This window comes from Mytilus californianus, unplaced genomic scaffold (assembly GCF_021869535.1).
Source record: "Mytilus californianus isolate M0D057914Y unplaced genomic scaffold, xbMytCali1.0.p SCAF_1, whole genome shotgun sequence".
NCBI classification, from domain to species: Eukaryota; Metazoa; Mollusca; class Bivalvia; order Mytilida; family Mytilidae; genus Mytilus; species Mytilus californianus.
The window spans coordinates 49,010,148-49,018,550 of NW_026262581.1; positions in this window are offsets into that span (position 1 = coordinate 49,010,148).

Genomic DNA, 8,403 nt, shown 5'->3' on the forward strand with positions numbered 1-8,403 from the left:
TTTCTACATCACTGCGTATAATCTAACATGTATCGACTAAATCTGATTCGCAGTACTTTAAAAATAACGAAATTACATATGTAAAACTGAATAACTGGCAACGGTCACTGCAAATCAAACAAACCCCACGAAAAGTAAAGGGAAATTTATTACAGTCAGTCTATATGAAGATTTGAATTCTCGAACTTTTAAAGAGTTTACTTGATAAAGGTTTCGTTGCTGACAATTGACTAGTTTTGAATACTCAATAGTGCATGAAAACTCTTTACTCTGCTATACAGAAAAGAAACTTTTTTTATTTAAGTAATTGTCATAGTTTTAGTAGAATTATACGATTTATGAATATAAAATTTTCGATAACATCATATCATTAGCATATTTATTAGCACTGACTACAGAGTGGTTTTCTTGGATTGATTTTCCGCAAGCAGCGGTATCAACCTAATACTAGTAATTCTAATTTATATGTATTATACCAATTCAGAGAACATAACACGTGCTCTGGTGTTACCTTAATTTTGTATAATCGAGACAAAAAGTTCCAAATACTTGAAACCTCTGGAACATCAAATCCTAAAATGCCATTCACAGCACAACTCTGACTTTTGTCAAACGGAGTTGTTTCCGAGGTTTTTTTTTAATACAATTACATTAAATAAAATGTACAGTCCTTTTATTATGCATATCATACTTATGAGGAAGAACTGAATATTAGCCGGATAAATCTTTTGGGACTGCTAGTTTATCAACATACTTTTCTAGTGCAATCTGCATTTCTGCATTTGAATCAATATTATAAATCTTCCAGTTGACCTCAAAATGCCGTTTTTTTTCTTGTCATAAGCTTGGTGTCACATTGGCGTATACCCAACATCTTCTTATAAAACTTTCGTACAATGACCGAAGCCCATAAACTCGGCAATCAACGCAGGACTTCGGGAAAGTTCGGAGAGCCGATGACCTTGCTTTGGAAGTTGCTTCTTTTATTCATATGTATTTTCGAATGCTGTTTCTTAGGAAACTTAAACTGGTTGTAATATTTTTATTTATCTTGTTGCTTATTTGTATTCCGATTTTATGAATAAAATAGCGTTCTAACTTTATTTAAAGGCTAACGTTGAAATAAATGTCACTTATTTAATTATTTTGCAATGAAAACATTTTATGTTAATGATTTTTTATTTCAGACTTGTCAGTGAAAAATACTCAATACCAACAGGTTGTAAATAATCCAACAAAGACACACATTCAATTAGTTTTCTTACTTAACTTTCAGAATACAAATATATCTAATCAGCAAAGGAACTGTGACCAAGGAAACTGACCCAAACAATTAGTTTATCGTTCAGTTTGCTTGTAATGAGAATGACAGTTTTCGTGCTCGTATTTGTTTATGATAATACATTTTGACTATACAATAGTATGAAATAAGATTTGCAACACAAATCTCTTTAAAATCACATCAGTGAAGTTTAACCTAACACATACGTTTGGTTCATATCAATTTATTTATCGATTGAACTGTGAACTAAGTACTTTAAATAATGTTATTTATTTCAATACTTACGTTGGATTTTGTGACGTTTCGCGATAAAGCTTATACATTTTATTTTAATTCTTTTCTATTTTTTGTTTGTTGTGTATATTAGGGGACGACCATTTGATATTCTGGGGGAGGGGGGGCAGGAGGATTTTGAAAATAAATAATTCAGCCTTGATAATAACAAAAATGAATGGTTTGTTCTGTGGTAGTTTGAAAATAAATAACCTGACTTACAATGTATTGAAAATAACTTGGCAGGTCTTTTAAGCCATTTTATAAATGCTATTCTGAAGTATGAGATGGCACCAGATTCTTCCAAAATTCGTCCTTTTTAATATTTTTTTCGGGAAAAACTTCCCAAATCTTTTAATAATATAAATATTAATGTATTTGAAATGTTTGAAAATGGGTTTCATTTCACTTGAGGTATATTGTCTCATGAACATTTACCTCACTTTTATTACAGGACCGTAACTACGTTGAGGCAAATGCCTCATGTTGGAAATTTCAAAACAAAAGCTTGTCTTCATATCAAATTGTTTTCACGGCAAGTGTCTTGCAAGAAGCAAGTTCTGTTCACCCTCTGACGTAGCCCCTGTTTTTTTAGATCCGTGTTTCTCATTTATTTTTATTTTTCAGTGTTGGTTGTCTATAATGTTTGTGGTTTTGTGTTTTATCTGTTCCCGGGTTTGTCTTTTGTTCATTGATTGCCCTTCTTTATGACTATTCTCTTAGTGTTGCATTCTATTTGTAATTTAGTAATTATGTTTTAAAATTGAGTTTTATTATATTTAAGGACCTTTTGTCTATTACAAACTACTTTAAATTGTATCCCAGTTAGGAAATACATCAAGTTGTAATTGAAATGTGTTATAAAAACTGACTTGACATAGTTATATCAATGATAATCAGCCCCCTCTTAACTTAATTTGAAAAAAAAACATAATTGACAGGTATAAAAGGTTTTTCTGCAAACTGAAACATTTTTTGCTTTTTCCTACATATTGTTCTTTTGATGTTGTCCCTAAAAACTAAAAGTCTTACACTGAATCTATATATTTTGCTTTGAAACCAGAATATTGTCAAAAAATTAAAACAGAACTTGCGTTTCAGATTAAGAAAGGGTCTGGGAAACGCGCATAATGCATGATTTTGCGCCATTTTTTCTATAGCTTCTTGAGGCCTTCAGCGAACCCCAGACTCTTCGCTGATTTTTTTTTTCGCCTCGCTCCGCTCGGCGAAAATGTTTGACAACTTTTAAAAGAGGCTAGTTACAGCAGAGCTTTAATACCTTGTACGTATGCAATATATGCAGTTTGCAATTCAGAAGATTAACTTCCAGAGGATGATAATTAATTCTGATTGACTTAATTGACTATGTTATTTATTTAAGAATTTAAAAATTGTATGTTTTCAAATATTATAAATATAATTGTGAAAATAGATAATCTGTCCCTTGTTTTAATGAAAATGAAAAATCATGCTTCAACAGTGCAGAAAATAAATAATCTGTCCTTTTGGTCCACAAAAATAAATAACCCAACCAAAACAAATCCTCCTCAATAATACACAGATATATTTATAAAATGTCGGGGGCATCGGTGACCGAATGGTTTATGTAATTCATCTACTTTATCAACAGCCTGTCAACACTGTGAGTTCGAACCCCGCACGTTGCAGGTGAGTTTACTAGAATTTCAAGCTTTCCTTCTGAAATATCTCTGGTTCTCTCCGGGCGGTTCGTTTCCTCTGCGAATAAAAAACGGTCGCCACGAAATATCCAATAGTGCTAACAGTGGCGTTAAATGTAAAAAACAATCAATTTATCAAAATAATAGAACGTTAAATGTGAAAACCAATCAATTTATCAAAATAACAGAAAAATAAAGTGGAGAGAAAATTATGTAACTTCTTAAATTCTGTAGGTTTATAGCTGTTTTACTTGTGCCTAACTATTGTATCAATTTAAAGGTAGATTTAGAATGTGTTAATATTTTCAATGAAGAGATTATCTTTGAATAACAAGAATATCTATAAGATATTGTTCTGAAGCAGCTGGTCAAATATGATGTCCAATGTCCGTTTTCAATATGTTACCATAAATATCGATAATATAATTTACTTTCATTTCTTTAAAATTAAAATCCTTTAGAGTATTATTTAATTAAGGTTCATCATAACAAACGGACAAATATGGCTGTATTTTACACTCAAAAACTACTCTGAGTACAGACTTACCTGTCCAGTTGGAAAAGTTTTAAGGCCTGGCATCCACTAGATATATAAAAGTTAAATGCATTTTATGTTTCAGAAAGATATAATCTTTTTTGGTTTTTGATGGGCATTTTTTTTCCTTTCTGCAGAAGGTGTAAAAATAAACAAACACCTGAATTACTTTGATACTGTCCACTCAGTTAAACCCTTTAACTCGCCTATAGTTGTGTAGATACTTGTTGTCCATGTCAATCAAGGACAATCAATACAATGCAATACAGTTTTTACCTGAGAGGGAGCATCTCAAAGTTGTATCACAACTTAGTTAATTTTTACACCTTCTGCATGAAGGAAAAAAATGCCCATCAAAATCAAAAAGAGATTTTATCTTTCTGAAACACAAAATGCATTTAACTTTTATATATCTAGTGGATGCCAGGCATTAAAACTTTTCCAACTGGACAGGTAAGTCTGTACTAAGAGTAGTTTTTGGCATGTAAATACAGCCATATTTGTCCGTTTGTTATGATGAACCTTAATTTAGACAAATGACACCGATCTTAGTGCACTATGTATGCTTTTCTGGCCTACCCTCCATCAGGTACGTTTCAGAAAAAAAAAGTTAGGTAGACAAACATCCAATCTGCAACAATTTATTTCACAACAAGAATATGAATTCATGTTTTAGTAATACTGAACAATTAATGCGATAAGACAAATAGACAGAGAAACTTGTCTTACCTTAGGGAACTGACTTTTGATAAACATACTAGTACACCAAATGCCTGGGTGGCTGAGTGTTATACGTAGTCAATAGAAAAGTAGTCGAACTACTGTATCACTAGACTTTCAACTGTGAGTTCGAATCCCGCACGTGGCAGGTGCGCTCGACTCCAATGTTAATTGTACGGGCACTCCGGCTTCCTCCACCAATAGAAGCTTACCGCCACGAAATAGCACAATAGTGCTGAAAGTGGCGTTAAACATCAATCATCCAATCAATCTAGTGCACCAATAATTGTCTCACGTGGAAACTCTATATTGAAATGTACGACAAATGTGACAATTGTACGTTTCCTATTGATAATTTTTGACAGTGATGTTACTATGGCTCCTTCTTGCGGTGTATATAATTCCAAACTCGTTCCCTTTGTCCGTTTCATGAGTACTTTTAAATCAGTATTTTTAGTCTTTTTTTTTTCTTTTGTTATTCCTTTTGTGCTTAGAACTGATCTGATGAGTAAAGACATATCCAACATATTTGAACAGTTTGCTCTTATGTTGTGTAGTAACATCACTTAGTGTACCAGATAAGCAGAATTTACACCACCACATTATTTATAATCCTGTTTCAAACCAGAAATCAAATGTTTGTCGTTGGTTATTGTCTGCCATTTTTGTTTTTTCGTTCATTGGTGTAGTGTAAATCATGCCGTTGAGTTTTCCTTTGATTTTTTTCATATTTTTCATACCGGGGCCTTTTAAAATTTACTATACGGTATGGCTTTATTAAGTAATTTTTGAATGCCGTATGGTGACCTGTAATATTTTACATGTTTGGCGTTTGGTCTATGGATAGTTGTCTCATTGGCAATCATATCACATCTTCGTATTTTTATATGAGTTAAGTGAATAATGAGAAAAGGTAGATAATTATTACAAAAAAGTAATCAGGAAATAAGAATATATTTACTGCATTTTTCTCATGTTGACGCATGCTTACCCGCCCGGAGTACCTGAAATCGCCCCTGGGTTTTTATGGGGTTCGTGTTGCTCAGCCTTTAGTTTTCTATGTTGTGTTTTGTGTACTATTGCTTGTCTTTTCGTCGTTTTTCGTTTTTTGTCATGGCAAGGTCAGTTTGTTTTCGACTTATAAGTTTGAAAGTCCCTTTGGTATCTTTTGACTCTCTCTTATAAATTCGTCAGGATTCAGATCAGTCTGATTATCTGCTTTCTTTACATCGCCAACAAAAGCCTCTTCTCTAGAAATCAGGAGAGCAACATTAATCTTCTGTATCATTGATTATCATTGATTATTCATATCGGAAATCTTTTTAAGATTCTTTAAAGTGTATTTGTCCAGACTTAATTAAAACCAAAAAAATAAGACTAATGTTAACATTAATTTTTTGTTCTGAAATGCTTTTTACGGATAGGCATAGAAACATGATAGTAAGATGGATTTGTTTACTGAGAGCAGGTCTCAACAATTTATGCATTCAACTGTATATGAGAAAAAATCACGAATAATGAAAAAAAACCTCGAGGAACGAAAACAAATATGTTTGAACATATCAAATCCTGTGTTAAAAGAACGTAATGGTTTCCTAGATAGTGTTGTATTTGTAGAATGGATAATAAATAAGCATAACATAACTTATCTTTTCTATTACTGTAGTTCCTTCTTAAGATGTTTTCTCCATTTTTATTTTTTTATTTTGTATTTTAGTTATTGTAAACTATCTTTCTCGTTTTAATCTATCTCTTATACAATACCGTTATTATAGATTACAATTAATTTGCACTGCATGATACTCGATGACTGATTTGTACTTGTTGGAGCCCAGGTAAAAAAATTATAACGAATATGAAAAGATATTAGTTCACCTTAACTTGAACTCGCATATTGTCCTTTTAACCTTTTTTTTTTTTTTTTTTTTTTTTTTTGGGGGGGGGGGGGGGGTCAGAATTTCAACAATTATAATAAAACCAAATAAAAAAAAACAGAAACAGTCATTCCAAGATTAGGGGAGGGTCAAGCGGTCACATTTTTAACCCCGCCACATTCGGTATGTGCCTGTCCCAAGTCAGGAGCCTGTAGTACAGAAGTTGTCATTGGTTCCAGTCTGCAGTATCTGTTTTTCGTAAATTGCTTAGTTATGAATTAGGCCGTTAGTTTTCTCGTTCGATCTGTTTCACATTTTTCTTCAACGGTCGGGCCTTTATTTGCCGACTATGCGATATGGGGTTTTCTCCTTGTTGAAGGTCGAACGTTAGCCTATAATTGCTTACTACTACTACATTTTAACTCTGGTTGATAGTTTTTCTCATTGGCACTCATACCACATCTCCTCCTTTTTAGATTCATGCAAATAATAAAACATATACTTACCATCATCTTTTATGTTTAACGTACATTTTGGCAGTGTGCTCCAGTGAGATCCATTGCATGTTATTATCGGACTTCCGACCAGACTGTATCCTTGGTGACAGATATATCCCACAGCTTCATGGTTGCCATATCGGCTCTTAGTAGACGTCGTATAACCATCTGAAATAGCTCCTGGCTCACTGCATACCATGACGAAGACAATTCAATGCGAATGTTTTACATTAAATAAAACAAAAACTTATCCCAGCATGTACTATTTTGTGTTTTATCGAATAATTCCTGCCCCTGTTAGTTTGGTGGGATAATTTTGGAGGTGGCATAAATTTAGAAGTTAAACATATCCCTTGTCAAGTATGTTATTGTAGTTTATGTAATTTTAAACATAATTCAAAAATGGTTAAAGTGCAGTATGTTGAGCCTGAATAATATATGAACGTAAATCAAAGGATAAATCCAATCTTTTAACCATTTTATAGAAATGATTAAACTATTAGACTTGGTTTAGACGCCTCTTTTGTACTCTAACCTGAATGGATAACCTATATATTTATAGCTAAAGTCACATGTATAGCTACAGTACACCGATGCTCGAAAAATATGTATGGACTTGAAATGTTCAATTGTGAAAGAACAAATGGAATGCGTGTCCAAAGAGATAACAATATTTCAAATGTGTCGCGTTTTTATTGCTGTTCTTCATCTTGCATTTATCAGAGGGTCTTCAACATAAGATGACAAACTCACCATTTACCGCAAATACAAACGCTATTTTTCCCAATACAGTGATGAACATAATATAAGTATACGATTTCGACGTAAAACATAATACTAAATATTAATCATAAACTGAGTACATAAAGTTTCTCTCTCTCTCTCTCTCTCTCTCTCTCTCTCTCTCTCTCTCTCTCTCTCTCTGATAATTGGGACATCTTGTCTGGTTGAATTATGGATCCAGATTAATGTGTGGAACTGAACCAGTAAGTACATATGTACTTGCAATAAATTAGATTTGCACACGTTGTTGGTTTTTCCGAACTCGCATGACAAAGTTGCATAATATTAATTTCCTTTAGTGATATAAATTGGATCTTTCATTTTCAATTTACAGTCATTTGGAGAAAAAAAAATTGCCGAGGTGTTGCATTTCTACAATTAGTCATTTAAGATCGTGAAACGTATACATAATTCATATTTTCAAATTCAAAACTCATAAAGTTGATTTAACTTGAATTTTATCCTTTGATTTCTTTCTAAAGTCAGTCATATAATTTTAAAAAATCTGCAGATTCAACATTATTTTTGAAAGGGGGGGGGGGGGAGGGGCAGAAAACTGGACATAAAAGTACTGATTCCAAAGCTTTCCAAGGGTAAAGTTTTTCTCTTTAAAAGACAAACCAATCAAAAATACATTGCTTGCAGTGCTTCTTGTCTATGTGCTGGTTAAATATTTAAAATACAAAGTGTATTTTAATCTATGCCATTTCTAGAGCTAAATCTACGAATCTTAAGTCTTTGTATATATTTAACTTTTACT